Below are 23,950 nucleotides of genomic sequence, written 5' to 3'. Positions count from 1 at the left end.
TCAGTTGTAGTTTTAAGACCTAGAAAGAAAGATTTTTCTCTAGTGATTCTCTGGTATTAATGTACATAAAAATCACCAAGAGCTTATTAAAACATGAAGTGATGAGTACATCCCTCAGAGCTGCTGATTTGTAAGGTAAGCAGTAGGTCTCAAGAACTGCGTAGCTAACAAGTTCCTAGTTCATGTTGATGCTGCGGGTCCAAGGACCACTTTTCAAGAATCACAAATCTGAGACAGTGATTTTCAATCTCAGCTTCACCTTAGAACCTCTTGGGGCACTTTTAAAAAAAAAACCTAAACCCAGGCCCTACTCCCACAGAGCAAGTTAATTGGTCTAGAAGAGTCCAGAAATCTTTCCCCCCGCCAAATCTCCCCAGCAGGAGAAAGCTTACAGGATAGATTGGCAATAAAGTGTCTGAGAAAAGTGCTTATCTTTTAAGTCCTCTTGTAAGTTGCCCTAGACATCTAGGATGCTCTCTCCCCTCTGCAGACTACAAAGTAACAGCTACCATCTCCACATGAACGCTTTAGAGACTCAGGAACGTGAGGCAGTAGGACAGTGAGTCACTGAGCTATGGAGACATGCAGGAGGGATTAGGAACAATGGGAACAGCTGAAAGGCTAGTTCAATCACGTGGGTGAGAACGAATATGGGCAAATTTTACAACATGTTTAAAAAGAAAGCAAAGAATAAAATAGTCAAAGGAAATTAAAATTCATTACCACCTAGCAACATCAGATAAAGAGGTCCACAGAGAGGCAGGAGTCAAGTGGATTCAGATTTTGTCCCTATGATACTATAGTATCTTACACAGTTTCTAGCACATGGTGCACAATATAGATTTATATAATAACTAAATGTACAAAAATGAAAAAGGCAGCCAAAAAAAAAAAAAAAAACCCAACCATTCAAACTTTTAGGGTGTATTCAGGGTGATAAGAGCCTATCCTAGGGAGAGGCAAGAACTCAGCAGCAATAGAGAAGGAAGGGTTTTTACTAACTGTTCTGCATATTCCAAGCCTTAATGGCTTAAGAAAAGGTTTTCTTTCTTGAGATTCTGTGGGAGGTTCTTTTACTTCATAGTGTTGGCTGGCATACCTTCCAGATGGTTGGAAGGTACAAAATGTCCTCATTCCTTAGGCTGGTAGTTGGTGCTAACTGCTGGCTGGTAATTCCTTCATGTGAGACTCCATGTGGCTCTTTCAGTGAGTGTCCTCACACAGCACTCAAAGAGCTGTGGCGGGTTGTAAGATGATACATTCCAAGCACAAAAGTAAAACCTGCAGCTCTTCTAAGGCATAGGCTTGAAGCTACACAGTGACACATCCACCAAAATCTATTGGCCAAAGGAGTCAAAGGCTAGTCTAGATTCAAGGGGAAGGGAAGTGGACTCCACCTTTTCAATGGGAGGAGTGGCAAAGAGTCCGCAGCCATGCTTAATCCACCAGAGTCTACTCACTAGCCACAAATGATTTACATTCTTCTTATATGCAAACACATTAACCCTCTCCGAAAAACTTCATCCCACTGTGGCATCAAATTCAGGCTTGAAGTCCAGGATCTTGTCATCTAAATCAGTTTCAGGATGCTGTGGGACAAGGCCCTTGAAATTATTAGAAGTCCTGCCATCTAGCTGAGAGGTTCTATGAGGCACTGCCTTAAATCTTTTTGAAGTTTTAATAAAGGGTCTTACAGCTATGCCTTTGCTTTTATTTTCACCTTGAGAGCAAGTTTTAGTGGGAGTAACGTTGTGGATCTGATCTTCGGAGCTGAGGCCATTTCTTTCTTTGAGTACTTTTGCTGGGTAGAGGAGCTGGGGATGAGACTCAGATTTACCATCTGAGAAAATTCAGGATTGGAAATATTTCCTCTAAAGTCTACTTAAAATCAAAATAGCTTCTTTAATTGGTCTCTTTCTTGAAATACTTTGATCACAGTATCAAAAAAAAAAAGGAGTTAAAAAAGAAGTTAAAGGAATCACTTGGAGCTTCTGATATTTTGCTGGAAAATCTCCTAAGCTAAATCCACAAGTCCATTAGGTTCATTTTCTATGTTCCATGTTACTGCAGGTAATGGTCTTGCTGAATTTTTTCTCAATATAAAACAAGGGTACCATTTTACATGCTCCAATAGCAATAGTATTCTAGCTGCCCTTCGGGCCTCCACTGACACCTGGTCTCAAAGCCAAAATGCCAGATTTTTTGTTATGGCAGCATCTCACTTCTAGGTACAAATTTTTGTTTTGGTTCTTTATTCTGTAAAACAAGTCACATCAAAACTTAGTGACTAAAGTAACAATTCATAATTTCTCATGATTCTGTGGGATGATATCGCAGTTCACATGGTATCGGCTGGAATGCTGGAATACTTAGAAGGTCCAAAGTGCCTCAATCACAACACTCGTGCTTCTACTGGTTGTTGGCTGTTTGTTATGGCAGCATCTCACTTCTAGGTACAAATTTTTGTTTTGGTTCTTTATTCTGTAAAACAAGTCACATCAAAACTTAGTGACTAAAGTAACAATTCATAATTTCTCATGATTCTGTGGGATGATATCGCAGTTCACATGGTATCGGCTGGAATGCTGGAATACTTAGAAGGTCCAAAGTGCCTCAATCACAACACTCGTGCTTCTACTGGTTGTTGGCTGTGAGCCCAGCTTGGGCTGTCGACTAGGAGCCTTGCCAGACCTCTCTATAGCTAATCTGGCTCTCTCACAGCGAAGAGACTAAAATCTTAGAAGGAATGTTTCAAGCACACAAAAGCAGAAGCTACAAGTCTCTTAAGGCCCAGCCTTGGAAATTACTCCCTACCATTTCTGCCATATTCTATTGATTAAAAAACCTACCACAGGCAACCAGATTCAAAGGGTGGGGAAATCATCTCCACCTCTTGATGGGCAGAGTTGCTAAGCCTTAGCAGCCATCTTTAGCCCACTGTCGGAAGTCATGAAGATTTAAGTGGTGGTCAGTGCCACAGAAATGAATTCTTTGAGAGAAAAGAATTTAGTGAATGACGGACACAATTACTCTCCCCTCTATAAAATAGACAAAGAAGAGTGAAAACGGATAGGGAAGCAGGGTCAGTGAGGTAAAGGAGAAGCAAAGTATTTCTAGAACACAGAAATCAGAATTCAAGGAAAGAAGCTGACATCATGGTAAAATAATACCGAGAAACCAAAGGAGAAGAGAGATGCATAACTGCCATTCCAGAGCTTCTGACCCAAAGCTGTAGTGAGATAATGGGTCTGGGAAACAATTACAAATACTCTAAACACTAAGAGAATTACCTTAATCATCTGAAGCTCTTGAAGAAAGTTATTGAATAAATGAAATAAATAATTATAAATAGCAAGTAATAGATTAAATGAAAAAGTGACAGAGTTAAAACCATGGGAAAAGTTATAGAAATCCTAATGAAATCTGAATGGTTCTAAACTTTACGGAATAATGCTTCACTTTTACTTATTTCTGGCAGTTATAGAATATATCATATATTTAATGTAGATATTTTTCTTTTTAGGAAAAGATCTCTCAATTTTTTGATGTTTTTAGTAAGCTACCATATTTTCTAAAATCTATTTAAAATAAAAGAAGTTACAGCCACATTCTTGTAATATTAATACAAGCAAAAGCCACCAGTGGCTGGATAATTCTTACAGAGAAGGTATAAACAGAAAGCAGCTCAAATCCTTCTCCATCACCTTTTGTTGTTTCTAAGAATATTTTTCTGACCACCCCCCACCCCACAGTAAGCAAGCCATAATATATAGCACAAAACTGGTCCCTAGGCAGTCTCTTGTGAATCACACTTGCTCCCTTCAAATGATAGGAAGAGGATAGATACCAAGCAGAGGAAAGAATCTAAAAATTGGAAGATAGCCTTTCTGAATGAACAAAGCCTCCAAGAAATGTGGGACTATATAAAAGACTCAATTTATGGCTGATTGGTTTACCTGAAAGAGATCGGGAGAAATGGTATCAACCTGGAAAACCTTTCAGGGTATCATCCATGAAAACTTCCCTAAGGTAGCTAGAGAGGTCAACATTCAAATTCAGGAAGTGCAGCGATCATCCCAAGATATATAATCAACGGATTCTCTAAGGTTGAAATGAAAGACTTCAAACTATACTACTGGGCTACAGTAACCAAAAATAGCATGGTACTGGTACAAAATGGACACAAAGACCAATGGCACAGAATAGAGAACCCAGAAATAAGACCGCATACCTACAACCATCTGATCTTCAACAAGACAAAAATAAGCAATGGGGAAAGGATTCCCTATTTGATCAATGGTGCTGGCGTGACTGGCTAGCCATATACAGAAGATTAAAACTTCTTCCTTACACTGTATACATAAAAGGACCCCTTCCTTACACCATATATAAAAACTTAATTCAAGATGGATTAAAGACAAACATAAAACCCCAAATTATAAAAGCCCTGGAAGACAACCTAGGCAATATCACTCAGGACAATAAGCAGGGGCAAAGATTTTATAATAAAGATGCCAAAAGCAACTGGAACAAAAGCAAAACTTGACAAGTGGATCTAATTAAACTAAAGAGCTTCTGCACATCAAAAGAAGCTATCAACAGAGTAAACAGCTACAGAATGGGAAAAAATTTTGCAAATTACGCATCCAACGAAGGTCTAATAAGGAACTTAAACAAATTTACAATAAAAAACAACCCCATGAGTTGGGGCTGGATACCCGACTCTGGTGTTGCAGGTGGCAGCGCGTCCCTTCATGGGCCTGGCGACTCAGCGCTCTTCAGCCTTGCCCTCTGGTTCCCGCTCGTGACTGTCATCGCCTCATCACTCCTTGCTGCGGAGAGCATCGCAGGGACTTGGAGGACCGGCATCGATCGCTTTGGCCCCCGAGTGTCCGTCCGAGCCGAGGGGAGCCCGCCCTCCGGCCCCTTCTCTGGGCCTGGCCAGGCACCTTGCCCGCAGGCGCACAGATGCGAGCACGGAGCAGCAGATCACGGCTGCTGGACCTCGCCACGTTGACAAGATTTCTCTGGGATACTGCGGAGGATTACTTTGAATTGCGGTGGCTACCTGTGGTCTGGAATATTTAGAACTTAAGTCTATTATTTCGGGCACCATGACTTTGAGGCTTTTAGAAGACTGGTGCTGGGGGATGGACATGAGCCCTTGGAAAGCACTGTTGATTGCCGGCATCCCCGAGAGCTGCAGTGTGGCAGAAATCGAGGAGGCGCTGCAGGCTGGTTTAGCTCCCCTAGGGGAGTATAGACTGCTTGGAAGGATGTTCAGGAGGGATGAGAACTGCAAAGTAGCCCTAGTCGGGCTTGCTGCGGAGACTAGTCGTGCACTGGTCCCTAAGGAGATACCGGGAAAAGGGGGTATCTGGAGAGTGCTCATTAAGACCCCCGACCCAGATAATGATTTTCTAAGCAGATTAAATGAATTTTTAGAGGGAGAGGGCATGACAATGGGTGAGTTGACCAGAGCTCTTAGATATGAAAATGGCTCCTTAGACCTAGGGCAGGGCATGATCCCAGAAATGTGGGCCCCTATGTTGGCACAGGCATTAAATGAGGCTCTTGAGCCTGCCCTGCAGTACTTCCACTATAAAAAGCTGAGCGTGTTCTCAGGCAGTGATTCTCCAGAACCGGAAGAAGAAGAATTTGAACCCTGGCTGTTTCATACTACTCAGATGTTAAAGGTGTGGGAGGTGTCAGATGCAGAGAAGAGAAGGCGAGTGCTAGAGAGCCTTTGAGGCCCAGCACTTGATGTTATTCGTGTCCTCAAGATAAACAATCCTTTAATTACTGTTGATGAATGCCTGCAGGCTCTTGAGCAGGTATTTGGGGTTACAGATAGTCCTAGAGAGTTGCATGACAAATTTCTAAACACTTACCAGAAGGAGGAAGAAAAGTTATCTGATTATGTACTAAGGCTGGAGCCTTTGTTGCAGAAGCTGGTACAGAAAGGAGCAATTGAGAGAGATGCTGTGAATCAGGTCCGCCTAGACCAAGTCATTGCTGGGGCAGTCCACAGAACAGTTCGCAGAGAGCTTAATCTGCCGGAGGATGGCCCAGCCCCTAGTTTATTGCAGTTACTGGTACTAATAAAGGATTATGAAGCAGCTGAGGAGGAGGAGGCCCTTCTCCAGGCAGTATTAGACGGGCATTTCACCTGAATCTCAGGGAATCACAAAGGGATATAGCAATGAGCAGAGCATGAAAGTAGAACAGTCTATACTCTTGTGACACACAAAATCCCTACCTTGTGCTGCCAAGTTACTCGTTTTTGTGCAGTTGTCAGTATAAGCCCTTTGTTATTTCTGTGCCTATTTAAGATCTAAAGGTGTCAATGACTAGGAAGGATGTAGTTCTACACTGCTGTTTACCTATTTAAATTCATTCCTGTGAATTTCTTGTTTGTTGTCGTTGAATGCAGTGACGCAATCTTGACCCACTGCACCCTCCACCTCCCGGGTTTAAGTGATTCTCCTGCCCCAGTCTCCTGAGTAGCTGGGACTACAGGTGTGTGCTGCCACGCCCAGCTAATTTTTGTATTTTCGGTAGAGACGGGATTTCACCATGTTGGCCAGGCTGGACTCGAACTCCTGACCTCAAGTGATCGACCTGCCTCGGCCTCCAAAAGTGCTGGGATTATAGGTGTGAGCCACCGTGCCTGGCTTCATCCCTGTGAATTTCTTATTGTATAAAAGTTCTTTAACTACCTGTGTACAGTGCTCTGAGGGGACAGACAAGGCTCAGGTGCATATGCTGATCAAATCTCATTGAACTGTCAGCTTGTTTGGTACCAAGTGCAAGTGTGCCATGTCACATGTGACCATGTTGGATCATTAACAATTTTTAGGTATGTGCTAACCTACATTTATGGTGTAGATTATGAGTGGAGGTTAAGATACTAAGTTATTATCTGTATGAATCAGAATTATATTGATTCTGTACAAAAACAAAAGACAGAATTGAATGCTGATTTAAGTTTGCAGTGACCATCTTTAACCACAGATTTCTGCTATGTGTTACCAAAATATCTAGTTCTGAGTATCATTTTCACAATTGTTATGAAATTATAGGTGTGAACTTCTAAAATAAAAGAATGCTAATAAAAAAAAAACCCATAAAAAAGTGGGCAAAGGACATGAACAGACATTACTCAAAAGAAGACATACACATGGCCAAGAAGCACATGAAGAAATGATCAGCATCACTGATCATTAGAGAAATGTAAATCAAACCACAAGGAGATAGCATCTCACATCAGCCAGAAAGGCTATTATTAAAAAGTCAAAAAACAGATGCTGGTGAGGTTGTGGAGAAAAATGAATGCTTATACACTGTTGGTGAGAGTGTAAATTAGTTCAACCATTGTGGAAGATGATGTGGCAATTCCTCAAAGACCTGAAGACAGAAATACCATTCAACCCAGCCATCCTGTTACTGGGCACATACCCAAAGGAATATAAATCATTCTATTATAAAGACACATGTGTGTGTATATTCACTGCAGCACTATTCACAATAGCAAAGACATGGAATCAGCCTAAATGTCCATCAATGATAGACTGGATAAAGAAAATGTGGTACATATACACCATGGAATACTATGCAGTTATAAAAAAAGAACGATATGATATCCTTTGAAGGGACATGGATGGAGCTGAAGGCCATTATCCTTAGCAAACTCATGCAGGAACAGAAAACCAAATGTTCTGTAAGCCACGTGTTCTTATTTATAAGTGGGAGCTAAATGATGAGAACACATGGACACACAGAGGGGAACAACACATATTGGGGCCTATCAAAGGCTGGAGTGGGAGAAGAAAGAGGACCAGGGAAAATAACTAACAGGTACTCAGCTTAATACCTGGGTGATAAAATAATATGTACCACAAATGCCCATGACACAAGTTTACCTATGTAACAAACTTGCACATGTACCCTTGAACTTCATATAAAAGTTAAAAAAAAAGAAAAAGAAAGTAATAGAAAATGTGTTACATATACACCATGGAATACTACATAGCTATAAAAAAGAATAAAATCATGTCCTTCAGAGCAACATGGATGAAGCTGGAGGCCATTATCCTATGTGAACTAAAGCAGAAACAGGAAACTAAATACATTTTTTCACTTATAAGTGAGAGCTAAGCATTGGATATGCAAAGATATAAAGATGGGAACAACGGACACTGGGTACTCCAAAAGGAGAAAGGAAGGGAGGGAGGCAAGGGCTGAAAGTTTTCCTGTTGTATACTATACTCACTACCTGGGTCATGGGATCATTCTTACTCCCAACCTCAGTGTCATGCAATAATATACCCTTGTAACAAACGTGATCATGTATCCCTGAATCTAAAATAAAAGTCAAAATTAAAAAATTTTAAAAAGTTTATAGTTAACTCAATGAATCAGAATGGAAACAGGAATATACCTAAGACATCAAAGGACCTTCACCTTCATCTGTAAAAAAGAAGGGTGTTTAGAATGTAGTAGGTGACAGACAGACCCCCGTCCTCACCACTGATTTACCTAGACTGTATGTTCAGAGCTGGGTGACACTTTCAAGCTGTATTCAGAACATTAGAGAGTTGTGCTATTTAATACAGTGTACAAATTCTTCATTCATGTGTCAAAGCTAAAAGCAATGCTATAAACTAACAAGATTAATCTTCTACAATTACAAAAGAATGATGTTTGTAGGAAGCAACAGAGTACAGGGCTTGTTTATTTCTGACGTACCTACTCAAAGAAAGTATGGCCATCTTTTACTTAACAGAAATAGGGCAAACCAAATCTATGCATTAGAAATCCTACCTTAAACAAAAATCAGAAAAATACAGACATGGACTCTAAGTCTACCATGAACATTTATTATATTCCTTAGATTTTACTGTTAAAAAATGACAAATATCATATACACATATACTTTCCTGTATACACAATCCACAAAAGGTAGGAAGGTGGCATTTTACTAAAAGGTATACAGATCTAATTTTCTGTTTATTAAGTGGTTTAAAAACCTCAGAAAGATTTTACTCAAAACATCTGTAAGAACAGTAATTTCTTTTACATACTAAGTATTCAGTATTTATTTGCCCTGAGCTACTAACTTAATTGTAATTATCTTTACCATGTGTTTACAATTCAAGATGTTACTTACCCTATGAATGCTGGTCAATTGGAACCTCCGCAATCAGTCTCAATTTGAAAAATTCCTAAGGAGAAATCACAAGCATATTGTTATATTTTATGCATCACAAGACTGAAAGATAATTTATCCACTGATATGGTTCTAAAATTTCCAACATATATAATAATTTTATGAAATACACAAAATATAACATTAAAAAAGAAAGCATTAAAGATACCAACTTCTAACTTCTCACAGAAGTGGTTAACTATTACCCGGGAGAGAAACAAATCACTTTCACAAACTACACATTTCACTTCATCACAACCGTAGCTTACAAGGCACAAATTATAAACACTGAATTTTTGATGGAGAATAAGATAGCATTATATATGAGTACCACTGAGATAAGAGAGAAATATAAGAGAGAAAAACAAATTGAAAGTATGCTTCTTAAATAGGGGAAACATGGTGAAAGACTTAACATTTGGGATACTTTTCTTTGTCCAGTTTATAATTTTTGCTGACCTATCAGTTTTATACAGTTATGCCATTGTAAAATTCAATGGCACAATATTGAGATCTGTTTTTGCCTCATATATTATAGGCTTTTTTGATAATGTTATGAAGTTTCTTTCAGTATCATTTTTGATGGAAGCATATAGTTCACACATGAGTATGTCCTAGTTTACAAAATCATTCCCCTACTAAATTTTCAACTTTCCTTTTTTATTACTAATAATGTTGTAAACATCTCTGTACTCTTCATATGATTTTTTTTTTTTTTTGCATGTACTTTCAAAATGACGGAATTAGGTCAAAAGAGCATAAAACACTTTAAGGCCTCTGATACATAGCATCAAATTATTTCTCAGAAAGGTTATACCAATTTTCTTGGTACACACACACACACACACACACACACACACACACACATATATATATATATAAGTAACACCTCACCAGATTTAGAAATCATCATAAAAAAAATTTACTAATTCCATACGTGAATCTTAGTGTTGCTTTATTTGGCATCTCTTTGAGTTGGATTGAACATTTTTCAGCATACTTACTAATGCATATCATTCCTCTCTCCTATTTAACATTTCTCTAAACCAGATGAATATTTTGCTGAGAAGAAATAAATGTAGAACTCAATGACAGCTCTCTCATAATGATAATTTGTCATTTCAGGGTGAAGTCACTGCTGTCAAATAAAATAAATAACAAAATATAGCCGGGTTTCTTTATTCAGGATAAAACCAAACCATTCAAGCTAATTTTAGAAAGTATAACTAAAGTTAGCACCTTTCTTCCTCCTCGGCAGAACACAAAAGTACCAAGTTGGAAGAATGAAATGTGAAATACTAAATGACAGTGCTTCTTAGAATAGCATAAATAGTCCTTATTAGGCAGGATAAAAGGAAGACAAAGACTGTTACAGCAATTCTGACCAACCCAGCTGCTGAGGCAGGCGGCCTGCGTCAGTGTGTCCGCCAGCTTGCTATGCTAATGAGTGTTACACAGCTAGCTGATCTACCCCCTCAAAAACATTCTCTCTCCAGAGAAAGGACACAAGACCTGAGTATTTTAACTTAAAAAGTCAACTTCGAGATAACCTAAAAATAAAAGCGTATTCTGGAAGATTTGGAGGTAAGTATAACATTGAGAATTCTCTCAAATAAGAACTTCCTCCTGAAAGGAAGGCTCCCAATGAAGGACATATAAGGAATGGCTCCCAAGTGACTGAGGATTAAGGAACCATACAGCAGCAATCAGCTTTCTGATAGAAAAACAAAAGGCCCAGGAGAATCTTACTCTTGACGTTCTTGTCTCCTTCTGGTCAAGAGAGATGACGGATTTGATAAAACAAACTTTTTTTTTTTTTTGGTAGTACAGCAAAGCACTACTATACAATTTTGGAATTTGAACATGATTTTCCATTTGGGCATATTTAGCTTGTAGGGATAGTTAAATCTTAGGAAAGATCTAGCAAGATGTCAAGAATCTCTGGTCAAAGGGCCTGAATTGTGTTAAAGGTATAGTCTCCCTGGGACCTTGTTTGGCAGGTATGGCAGGAATCACTGCAGTGTCAATGCTCATTCACCCTGACTTGGGCAATTGTTTACGTTTAAGGCTTTAGCCTGTGTAAAATTAAAAACTCCCATTTCATCAATTTGAAAAGTTCGAAATCATAAATGACAGATTTAAAAGAAGAACATGCATCATCTGTCCCTTTCTGGATCAACTGGAATCACTTCTATGAGCCATCCAGACCAGCACAGGCTGAATTTGCTGCTCCTTCATCTGTGTTCCAGGAAGACATTTATTAATATTTCTTTTACATTGTTTATTAATATATGTGAAGCTATTGCCTCCAATTCTTTGAGGGCTGGGGCAGTAGCTCATTTATCAGTATCCCAGGGATCAATCCCAATGTCTTTCAGGGGCTACATTAAGGTCCTAGATGTAGCAGCTACCATGTATGGATTCATCAATGGGGTATTTAAAAGATCTCTGGAATCTCTGGAAACTTAAGTAGATTGAACAAAAATAGTACCTACTGAACCTTTCTCAAGGATGGTATTAAATGTGGTTGGAAGAAAATATCACAAGTCTATTTCCTTCGGGTCAGAAACTGGCAAAAGGAGGACCCAGAAGGCTCTTTTGCTACTCCTTTTCCAGATTGTGCTTTGCTACTCCATTTAAAAACATTGTGAATAAATAATTAATGGATAACAATGTGAAGTGGCATCAAATCCTTAGCCTGAGCCCACTCCTCTTGGGTCAGTCTTGTCTCTCTCTGCATCAAGAATATTTAGCAAATAACTGTTGAATAAATGAAGGATAGCAGATCAGGTTTCACCACCCATTTAGGAACCAAGGGTACAAAGAAGGCCTAGCTCTCAGAAAGATCTATGAACACCACTGGTGCACATACATGGAGGGTGTGGAAGGGTGGCAAAGCAAATGACAGGGACAGAGAGCCTCAGGCATTTCCATCACCCTATGGCTGAGGCAGAAATTCAGAAGCAGAGGCCAAGTTTTCATCCCTCAGGGAGAAACGAGAAAAATTTATATTTGCCAACGTACTCACCAAATGGGACATTTCACAAATCTGAATGGAGAACTGCTGTCAAATTCCGCATGAGTGGCTGCATTATAATGACTGAGAGTCATTCTGAATCAGTGCTGGGATCACTGGATAAATGCCAGAGCATTGCAAAATGACCTTAATATCTTATCAAATTATGATTTTACAATAATTCCCTTTTTCAAAAGTTAACTTTAGTATAATGCAACAAGAACAATACTGGGACCAATGGAATTATCAAGGTATCACCCAAACAAGGATGCTGCATATCATATCATTCTGTGCCCACTTGTCCTGAACTCTGGCAAGGACCTTTCTAGTCTCCTGAGAGCCTATCGCATATAAGGTGTTTCATACATGTCATAATTCCACAATGCTGTGAGCTATGATTGAGCTGACAATATTACATGTCCTTGATAGCTTTAGTCTCATAAAACCAATAACTTCTGATAATGATCATTGTACATCTGCTATAACATACTCTTAACTCAAAGACAAAATCAAATTGTCATGCATTGCAAATCAGCCTAGTGCTTGAGCTAATTTCTAACCACAAAATACAAAGGTTTAATGTTCAGTGTTAAGTAACTATTAAACACAAAAGATGTTTAAAACAAACACTACCCTACTTGTGGCCCTAAACAAGCAGTCAGTCCTTCATGCTTCTTCAGCATTTAAGGAATACTGATAGTTCTATTATGCTTCCATTAAACTGTATCACAAATATCTGGTTTGATGCCTTCCTGCCTCAGCCTTTGAGCTCTTAGAAGAGTCTGGTGTGCAGGACAGAACCTGACACTAACAGTCTCAGTAATTATCTGTTGAATGGAAAGGGGAGGTAGAGATGGGGAAGGCTAACATTTACTGGGTACCTGGTGAAGTAGGTATTATTAGCTAACTGTAAAGTTGAGGTTCAGAAAAACAAACTTGCTCAAGCTCATAAGCAGAGCCAGCATTCACAACAGAGCTAAGAGCCATCTGCTACACAGCCTCTCCAAAGAGCTATATAAAAAGGAGTTTTTATATAGAATGTGACAGCTCTCTCCTTTTCTCAAAGCTACAATCTATCTTTTAGAAAAACTAAAAGAGACAATTTTAAAATGAGATCTATTTTGTTTTCCTAGCTCATTGCTCAGTATTCCATCTAGTGAAACAGAATCAACAAGTGCTTCCTCCATCCTGCCTGCCTATTAAATAAAGTTGACATGATAGATAGCCAGAGCAAGGGTACATCCTGCTTGCACAGCCTCTTATGAAGAAACATTTACCAACAATTTAATAACGAGATGAATAACCCAAGTTCAATCTGCATTTAAATGATAGTGTTTTACATGGCTTTTCTTCCAGACATACCTATTAAAACATGGTTAAAATAAATCAAAAACATACTACCATATATGACCTTCTTTTTGAATGACTTAAAAAAGGAGTACCACATGTTTTCAATGCGTTACTTTGTTAGGCCTAATTCTTACCCTAAAACTGATGAAAATGTGAGAAACTTGGAAGGAAAGGTAGCCGAATGGTCAAGACTGAGTTGTAACTTTGTCATTTACCATCTGCTTGATCTTAGATAAGCTAAGCATCACTGTAAAATAGGGATAATAACCTTAATGATTTCTATCTAATGGACTTAAGAATTAAATGAAGCAACTACAAATCAAATGCTTAGCACAGCAGCAGGTACAAAGTAAGCACTAAACATGGTAATTTATTAACAAAGTAGTTGCTTTATCTAAAATCAGTCCTTTAAAGGTTGCCTTTAAAGTATGAGCCTATAAACAAATACCAGATTTGATATTAGGAGGTTTGGTTTTAAACCATAGTTAGTGATTTCCATGCCAGTTCTCACCATGTATCACATGACTTGTTACTAGAAAGTATAGTGAAATAGAAATGTAGCTTTCCTTAATCATTTACTATATGGCCCATAGGGAAGGCAAAGGACTGTGAAGCCAAAATAATATACCTCGATGCAACATTTTAAAAAAGTTAACCTGTGCTGGTAAGTTCTACTTTTTGATGCAATGTCTTATCATCCCAGTCAAGATTTATGATGTAGACAGGTCTGATATGACTGTCATCCAAGCAGAGGGTCATGACTTAAAATCTACACTCATAGTTGTACAACAATATAAATGAACTTAATGCCACAGGATTAAAAATAACTGAAATACTTAAAAAAGTAAAAAGTACTTAAAATAGTTTAAAAAGTAAATTTTGTTACATACACACACACACACACACACATACATATAACCACAAAAAAACTATACTCATGTAAAACAGAAAAATTGTTCTTACTGCTTTAAAATGAACATAAAGGGAGTATACAAATTAAATATACTGTTGGTCTCAATATACTAGAAAACATACCAACACAAAAAATATAATTTTAATGTGTCAAATTTGCTTTGTTCATAATTCATGTTACTATAATAAATATTAAATATTTAAGTGTCAATTTTGCTTGTTACCTTGAATTCCTCCATCCTGCCTGCCTGTTAAATACTTAAGGTTGACATGATAGCCAGAACAAGGGTACATCCTGCCCTGGGTGGGAAAGAGAATATGATCCCCCAGATTGTCTAGAAAAGGTTTAGCTCGTCTTTATTAAATAGCAATATGGGCAGGCATGGCTCATGCCTGTAATCCCAGCATTTTGGGAGGTCAAGATGGGAAGATACTTGAGCCCAAAAGTTTGAGACCAGACAGGGCAACAAGGTGAGATCCTGTCTCTACAATAAATTTACAAATTAGCTGGGCATGGTGGCACCTGCCTGTACTCCCAGCTACTAAGGAGGATGGGGCAGGAGGATTGCTTGAGTCTAGGAGGCTAAGGCTGCAGAGCCATGACTGCACACCACTGAGCTCCAACCTGGGTGACAAAGTGAGACCAAGTCTCTGAAAAAAAAAAAAGGGATAAACAGCAAAATATGAAGTTAAGAAATTAAAAAAAATCTGGTGACTATTAAGTGAATATAAGAGATCTTTTTTTCCTAAAATAATAATTGAAGCAGCCACAAAATTCACTAATAATTTAATGGATATGCAAAGTATTTGATCCTCTTGTTAATCTTTTATTAAAAGGTCAATCCACCAGAAGGCATCAAGGACAGGAATAATAGGGTAGGTGAAGGCGGGGAAGAAAAGGGAAGGATAAGGTGGGAGGATGGGTGGGTGGTAATGCAAAAAGGGTGTGTGTGTGTTGGGAAGTGGCTATAAGAGCAATAGCAATCCTTGGCCTTAGGCCTTAGTGACAGCAGACACGCTTACTGGGTTCCTATATGAAATAAACAGATCAGTCCATCCGTCGATCCATCCATCCATCCATCCATCCATCCATCCAAGCATCCCTAAGACTTCCATAATAAATTCACTTTTGCATGATTGCCTTGTTATTTTCATAGTCTCTGGATATGTGAGGTCGAACTGTTCACCTAAAGCATGAGTGGATAAAGGTATATCAAATGAGACAAACATATTAAAAGACAGATCAAATGAAATAGATATATTTAAAGCCATATCAAATTAGTTAATAACAGAAATAGCTGCTCTGCCTCTCTATAGAACTACATTGGTGGATGAGGGGAATGTAGTAATGTGATTAGATGTTCAAATGAAGGAAAGTAACCATAACTGAGATACAGGGAAGGATCAGCACTATGAGGCAGCATGACCTGATCAAATGAATACTCAACTAGGTGTTAGGAAACCCAAGTTCTACTCCTCTGTTTACATCTAACTGACAGCATAATGTCGGCCTTGTCACCTCACTTAACCTAACTTTCCTCACACATGTAATGTTAGAGAAAACAAATGATTGATAGAGTCTCTACCACTTCCAGTTTCCCACAATGCTTTGAGCTTATTAACTGTGTCTGGAGCTAAAGGATATGTAGTCTGAAAGACCCCTCTGGGAGTGGTGAGGATTGAGAAGGTGTTTAAAAGTTACAACCCAGAAAAAGCAATGTTGTATGTTTTCTTTGAAAGAGAGGACACTGGTCTACAACTGTCAACTCATAAATTGGCCTCACTGAAAAAGAGAGTAAAAACTGGTTTATAGCAAGGAAAGGTCATCAAGCCAAGCAAATAAAAGAAGTACTAATTTTTAACACTGATTTATGTTTATAAATAAATAGGACTACAGGATGCTTCACCATGCTGCTTGCTATGGGCACTCACTGTGCCTCACATATATGCAAAAATGTGTGTGTATGTAATGTGTATGTGTGTGTATTTTTTTTTTGAGACAGGGTCTCACTCTGTCATTTAGCTGAGTGCAGTGATATAGTCATAGCTTTGTGCAACCCACCTCAGCCTCCTGAGTAGCTGGGACTACAGGCACGTGCCACCACACCAAGCTAATTTTTTATTTTTTTGTGGAGACAGAGTCTCACAGTGTTGCCTAGGCTGGTCTTAAACTCCTGGACACAAGTGACTATCCCACCTCAGCCTCCCAAAGTGCTGGGATTACAGGCATGAGCCACTGCATCCAGCAGGGAAGTACTCATTTTAACTGAAGATAAAAAGGTATTAGGACCATGGAAGTCTCCTAATACTAGCTTACCCCTTAAGCATAGGGGTTCAGTCTTGGCCCTGTACCTTCTCTACTCAAGTGTATGCTGTGCTCGGGTGACATCCTGAGCATCATGCTTAAGGTTTCATCCACCACCTATGTGTATATATATGGTGAGCCCAGCTCCTTAACTCCAAGCTGCAGAATCATCTCCCCAACATCTTCCTGGGTATATACTGAGACGTGTGGAAGCAACTCAAACAGCATGTCCCAAACTGCATCTACCATTTCCTCTGGCACCTAAATACCATACCTGCTCTTCCTGGATCCCTGAGTCTCAGGTTGATAGCAACATTAAGAGCTAAGGCATTGTTTGCTATGGTTTGAATGTTTGTGTCCCCTTCAGAGTTCATGTTGAGGCTTAATCCTTAGTGCAACAATATTAAGAAATGGATCCTTTAGGAGGTGATTACACTGTGAGGGCTCTGCCCCCAGGGATGGGATGTAGTGCCTTATAAAAGGGCTTGAAGGGGTAGGTTCTCTCCTTCTATCCGTTTTGCTCTTCTACTCCTACACTGTGTTCAAGGTCCAGAAACCAAATCTATAGTGCCTTGATTTTGGACCTTCCAGCCTCCAGAATTGTGAGAAATACACTTAGGTTATTTATAAATTACCCAGTTTTAGGTATTTTGTCACAGCAGCACAAACAGACTAAGGCAGGCACCTAACCCATAAACTTTCTCTTCCTCTATTTCCTCAAATCCAATGCTCTCTTAAACTAGCCCCTTCTACAATCCTGCTACCATGTCTTGGTGGAGCCAATGTCATCTTTGGGCAGGAGGACTCTGAAATCGCCTCCTATCTTGCCCTTCTTAGTCCCATTTCCACACTGTAGCCAGAGAGCTTTCTAAAATATGTCACCTCTTGACTTGTTGCTTTGTTATTATAAAGACAAAACAATGTCTCAGGGAGGGTTGGGGAGGCTTGGCAAGGGGAGGGAATGATCTCCAGCTTCTCTTCCTTTCTGTTTTATTGGCTCTTGCTGTTTCCTTCCCAGGAGTGCTAAGTTTCAAAAAGCAAGGCAGATTGGATTATGAAGTGTGTGATCACAGTGATCACTCATCATTTGAGAACACAGCAAACAGGACAACAGAATGCTTCACCCTGTGGCTCGCTGTGGGCACTCACGTGGCCTCACAGTTAGCTGTGGCCACCTCTCGCTGTATCATACGTACTGCCTATCTCATAGATTCCAATCAGTTTGGAACCCCGCTGTGAGGGCAAGGGATTTTTTAAAGCCTCTGGTTTTATTTCTGTCTATACTTCTCTGGTGTCTACGCTCATAGATACTGGGCATTTTTACAGAAGTTTTCTTGACTTACTGGTCAGCAGCAGTCACTGCTGAGAGTTAACCCTGCACTTGTTAGAGCAGTTGCTCTATTTGCTGATCTGTTACTGTGTAAATGTTCTAGAGCTGTTTTAGTAAGTGCAAATTTCCTAATTTCAATGTTCTCCAAGCTCTAGCAGGGGAGAACATGACATAAAAACACATAAATAAAAATATTCTAATTAGAAAATTGTTAATTTATGTGTGTGCTGCTGACTGAGTACAGTCTCATTTTGCTTCTCCACTCCTTGCACTAGTGAGAGTGAGAGGTAAGGGATGTTTTTCCATGGCAGCAGTATGGGAAATGAACACTGGACTGAGTCCCAGGCCTGCCTCCACCATCATCTGCATGGGCTTAAATCACTCACCCAACACAGGCATCCATCTCCTCGGCTTTAAAATACAATCATTCTGGCTCAAGAATTGATGTTAGTGGTAAAATATGACTCTGAAATCATTACAGTAGCAAATAAATGCAAAAGAGAACTCTTATAAAGAAAGCTAATTCTTTTATTAGCAAAGTGATTTACAAAGACGATGTTTTTGGCCTTGGGACAGTATCTTTGATTGAAACAAAACAACCCAGGAAGTGAGCTTTATTTACATCACTGTGGTTCCAAGGAAACAAAATACCAAGTGTTGCAAAGACACTGATATTCCATCACATTTAGGTCCTATTGTGAAGTCAAAAAGAATTCTTCAAAGGCATTGAGGCCCAGGGGTCCAGAACTATGTGGCCAAAACACAGAATGTCAGTCATTTGTTTCACTGTGACAAAACAACCTCAGTAGAAAATTATTCTCCAAATCTACCTGGCAATAATGGACTGATTGTGGATCACTTAAGGTGTGTCAACTGGGGATTTCGAAAAAGACAAAAAGAGAACACCCACAATCTCTGGTTCACTGTGCCAATGGAATGCACATGCCTAACTGCCCAACCCAAAGAAGGCCTTTTAAAAGACGCCAGCCAGCCCACACTGCATATCTGTTCCAGCTCCTGTTTTCCATGGAAGAAGGTGTAGGGAATAAAGCATTGGGCAAGAGCATTAAGAAAGAAACCAGTCTGTTTTTGAAAGAGCAAGATCTTACGTCATTATGATTCAGGTAAAATGTCAATTTTTACCTTGCTGTTAAATTAGTGCTTCATATATTTCTAACTTGGTTGGTTAATGGCTCCTCATAGTCAAAATCACTGGTCGCCATTTGCTCCTCAGCTGGAGAGGGAAAATGGTTTACATTCTGCCTTTATCTTTACAAGACTGTCCTTACTTCAGACTCAATCACAAGCCCCAGAAATCCAGGCTAACTATGCTTCTGTTTGACTTGACTATAAATTTGAGGGGTCCCATAACCTTCTCTTCAAATTTCCTAATTTACTAGAATAACTCACAGAACTAAGGAAAGCACTTTACTCACTATTATTGATTTACTATAAAGGATACAACTCAGGAACAAATGGAAGAGATGCAAAAGGCAAGGTATTTGAGGCCAGGGGGAGGATGAAGCTTCTCTGCTCTTTCCAACCTCACCACCCTCCCAGCAGTTTGATGTGTTCACCAACCTGGAAGCTACCTGAATGAACCCCACTGTTAGAGGTTATATGAAAGTTTCATTAAGTAGGAATCAGTGATTAAATAACATTGGCCATTAGTGATTGAAAATCTCCACTTCCTCTCTCCTCTCCAGAGGTTGATGATGAGAATAAAAGTCCCGATGCTGGCATCACATGGTTGGATCCTCCAGTGACCATGCCCCACATCCTGAAGCTATCCAGGTACCTACAGTGAGTTACCTCATTAGAACAAACATAGGTTTGGTTGATAGGAGCTCACTATGAATAACAAAGTACACTCTTATAAGGAATTTCAAGGGTCTTAGGAGCTCTGTGATGTGACGTGGGGGCAAAAGCTAAATATGAATTTATTTTACTCATAACATGATGCTGTATAAAAAAAGTCTCATAGGAGAGCTAATTCTTAGTCCAAATGGCTGCTACAATTTGAAACAGTGCCAGATAGTTCACTTAAAAGGTCAAGCTCGCCTTCAAGGCCAAAACAAGGCAGTCGTTTAAGTCACTGATGCCCTGAGTCAATGACTAATAAAGTTATTTCCTAAGGGACACCTTCTTAACACAATGACAGGTCACTTCACAACATGCTCCTGTAATTCTCTATCCCTTCCTTTCATAACATTTATCACACACCTATAAGTAATTGTTTAAAGGTCTATTTCTCTCAGATGTCTGGTCTACATGTATCATGCTTATCCTTGTATCCCAGGGCTTAGCATGTAGAAGCTGCTATTAAATACTAATTGAACATATACAAAGGTTTTAATTAGACTTCCTTGCTTGGAAACAAAAACTGCAAAAATATCTTACAATCTTCATACCTTCCTACCTTCAATTTCCATCCCAAATTCTATGGGATATGCAAGGCTTTCTGAATCCTTTAGCAGAGACTAAAGACTCCATATGAGCCCCATCAGCAGAAAGACAAATTTAGCTCAGCCATGGCATTCAGAGTAAACTAGGGCAGCTCTGGGCACTCTGAAGTGATAGAGTAAAGTTCTTCTAAAATAGAGTAAGGTTCTTCTAAAATAAGGTTCTTCTTCCCCCAAATAACTAACAGTAATAATCACACAGAATGCCTACATTCGGCCGGGCGCGGTGGCTCATGCCTGTAATCCCAGCACTTTGGGAGGCCGAGGTAGGTGGATCACAAGGTCAAGAGATCGAGACCATCCTGGTCAACACGGTGAAACCCCATCTCTATTAAAAATACAAAAAATTAGCTGGGCACGGTGGCGTGTGCCTGTAATCCCAGCTACTAAGGAGGCTGAGGCAGGAGAATTGCCTGAATCCAGGAGGCGGAGGTTGCAGTGAGCCGAGATCACGCCATTGCACTCCAGCCTGAGTAACAAGAGCGAAACTCCATCTTAAAAAAAAAAAAAAAAAAAAAAGAATGCCTACATTCCAAAAAAGGTGATAGGTCATTTCTGCACATTAGGTTGGCTTCACGCTTCGTAACTCAGCAGGATTCTGCAGCTTCACTTGGTCTTAGCAAAGGGGAGAAACATGCGCCTCTGGAAACTTTAGAGTCTCAATGGCTTTCTAGGAGACAAAAGGCATACTCCCCATCTGGAAGTTTGACACATGACTTCTAAGTCAGGGTAGGGCTTTGTCACAGCTAAGTGACAAAATCAGCTGCACGACACACAGTCTCTAGTCAGTGACATAAGCTCCACCACCGTACACACCAGATGAACCTATGGGTATTTCTTAGCTACCAAATTTGAGAGACAAAAAGATTGTGCCAAGAAAGCTAAGAGTGTGGTTTTTTTCTGTCTACATTTTTTTCTCTCACCCACACATAAGAAATAATATTTACCTATTTATATTTGACAATACCATCTGTTTTTCTTGTGTGGAGAATCTTATCCATGTAAGGAAGGCAACAACTTAGTCACTGTCAGTTGAAGAGATGTAGAAACGAAGAGGGCCTTATGTAACACCAACTTGTGTCATAGGCCACCAAGAGAAGGTGGTTGTATCTCACACATGCTCTGACACTAGGTGTACTTGACAATCATGATGAGGCTTCTGCTGGGTGCAAAGAACTGGCCAAGACAATGAAGGCAATAGAAAGGTGTCACAATCAGAGCTGAATCTCAAAAGGAGCTTCTGTATTGGCGAAAGAAGGCACAAGAACAAGACAAGACAAAACAAATGAATTATAGAGTTACATCTTAAGGCAATATATGCTAGAAGAACAACCGTCACTGCACAGAGCTTACAAGTTGGAACAAGAAAGATGCATAAGATTTGTATAGTCAGGGAGTGACAGGGTAAGGAGTAAAGGGGGTGGTTAACAACAGGGCACATAATATTTTATGTGGAGGAATGGAACAAATAAGGCAAAAGAAAGCCAAGGTTAATTTAATGAATCAGTGAGCAGATACACAGATGGAGTGGAATTTATGAGACAGAAAAGATGGAGAAGAGGGTGGAAAGGTGATTAGGATCAAATGCTAAGTCTCAAATGCCACACTAAAAAATTTTCAAGCTATAACTCAGGACCAGAATATAACAGGCACCTCAGAAATTATTGCTTTAGGGGTAAAAATATCACTTTTAGAATATTCAAATATTTTTACAAGCAGAGGCAATTTAGGCTTGATATAAGTAGTAGGAAGTGACTGGTGGTATCTGAGCAAGGGAATAGAAAAATACATTTAGGGACATAGTATTATACATCAGGAAAATTAATTTGAAAGCATCAGAAAGAATTCATTGGAAAGTGTTTGAGATTCACAGCAAGAAGCCTAATTTTATATTAGGGTATATATCTGGGTACTTTGAGAAATAAAACATAAATGGACTTAAAAATTAAAATTCTGAGTAGAAAAATAGTTATGCTTTAAAAATTTTAATGTTCACATTGATTTCGTATGCTGAGACTTTGCTGAAGTTGCTTATCACCTTAAGGAGTTTGGTCTGAGACGATAGGGTCTTCTAAATATACAATCATGTTGTCTGCAAATAGAGACAATTTGACTTTCTCCTTTCCTAACTGAATACGCTTTATTTCTTTTTCTTGCCTGATTACTTTAAAACTTCCAATACTATGTTGAATAGGAATGGTGAAACAGGGTACCCTTGTCTAGTACCACTTTTCAAAGGGAATGCTTCCAGTTTTTGCCCATTCAGTATCATATTGGCTGTGCGTTTGTCATAAATAGCTTTTATTATTTTGAAATACGTTCCATCGATACCTAGTTTATTGGGAGTTTTTAGCATAAAGGGCTGTGGAATTTTGTCGAAGCCTTCTCTCCATCTATTGAGATAATCACGTGGTTTTTGTCTTTGGTTCTGTTTCCGCAAGTATTATGTTTATAGATTTGCGTTATGTTGAACCAGCCTTGCATCCCCGGGTTGAAGCCTATTTGATCGTGATGGATACGCTTTTTGATGTGCTGTTGCATTCTGTTTGCCGGTATTTTATTGAAGACATTTGCACTGATGTGTATCATGAATATTGGCCTGTAATTTTCTTTTTTAGTTGTATCTCTGCCTGGTTTTGGTATCAGGGTGATGTTGGTCTCATGAGTTAGGCAGGATTCCCTCTTTTTGTATTGTTTCAGAAGCAATGGTACCAGCTCCTCTTTGTACATCTGGTAGAATTCAGCTGTGAACCTGTCTGGACCTGGACTTTTTTTGGCTGTTAGGCTAATAATTGCTGCCTCAACTTCAGACCTTGTTATTGGTCTATTCAGAGATTCAACTTCTTCCTCATTTAGTCTTGGGAGGGTATAAGGGTCCAGGAATTTATCTATTTCTTGTAGATTTACTGGTTTATGTGCATAGAGGTATCTGTAGTAATCTCATGGTAGTTTGTATTTCTACGTAACTGGTGGTGATATCCCTTTATCATTTTTTTATTGCATCTATTTGATTCTGCTCTTTTCTTATTAGTCTGGCTAGAAGTCTATCTATTTTGTTGATCTTTTAAAGAAAACCCAGCTTCTGGATTTATTGATTTTTTAAAGGGTTTTTTGTGCCTCTCTTTTGGTTCTGCTCTGATCTAATTCTTGTCTTCTGCTGGCTTTTGAATGTTTGATCTTGCTCCTCTACACCAATAACACAAACAGAGCCAAATCATGAGTGAACTTCCATTCACAATTGCTACAAAGAGAATAAAATACCTAAAAATACAACTAACAAAGGATGTGAAGGATCTCTTCAAGGAGAACTACAAATCACTGCTCAAAGAAATAAGAGGACACAGAGAGACAGAAAAAGATTCCATGC

General features: G+C 39.2%; 2 protein-coding genes across 9 annotated transcripts in view; both read right to left on the bottom strand.

Annotated features, from left to right (window-relative positions):
* The window catches only part of LRRC8B (leucine rich repeat containing 8 VRAC subunit B), a 77,434-nt gene that overhangs the window by 21,917 nt on the left and 31,567 nt on the right, over positions 1 to 23,950 (bottom strand). For all 8 annotated transcript variants that reach the window (XM_078332388.1, XM_078332387.1, XM_078332385.1 and 5 more), the window contains one exon: positions 9,170 to 9,224. The gene's annotated coding sequence lies outside the window, so the exon portion shown is untranslated. The remainder of the gene's footprint in view (positions 1 to 9,169; positions 9,225 to 23,950) is intronic.
* Positions 1 to 23,950, bottom strand: part of LOC128928213 (uncharacterized) — a 63,885-nt gene that overhangs the window by 8,919 nt on the left and 31,016 nt on the right. Inside the window, exon 4 of the mRNA XM_078332390.1 lies at positions 9,170 to 9,224. The gene's annotated coding sequence lies outside the window, so the exon portion shown is untranslated. The remainder of the gene's footprint in view (positions 1 to 9,169; positions 9,225 to 23,950) is intronic.

This window comes from Callithrix jacchus, chromosome 7 (genome assembly GCF_049354715.1).
Source record: "Callithrix jacchus isolate 240 chromosome 7, calJac240_pri, whole genome shotgun sequence".
In the NCBI taxonomy this organism is placed as follows: domain Eukaryota; kingdom Metazoa; phylum Chordata; class Mammalia; order Primates; family Cebidae; genus Callithrix; species Callithrix jacchus.
The sequence above is the reverse complement of the archived record's forward strand: the minus strand, read 5'-3'. Positions and strand labels throughout refer to the sequence as shown.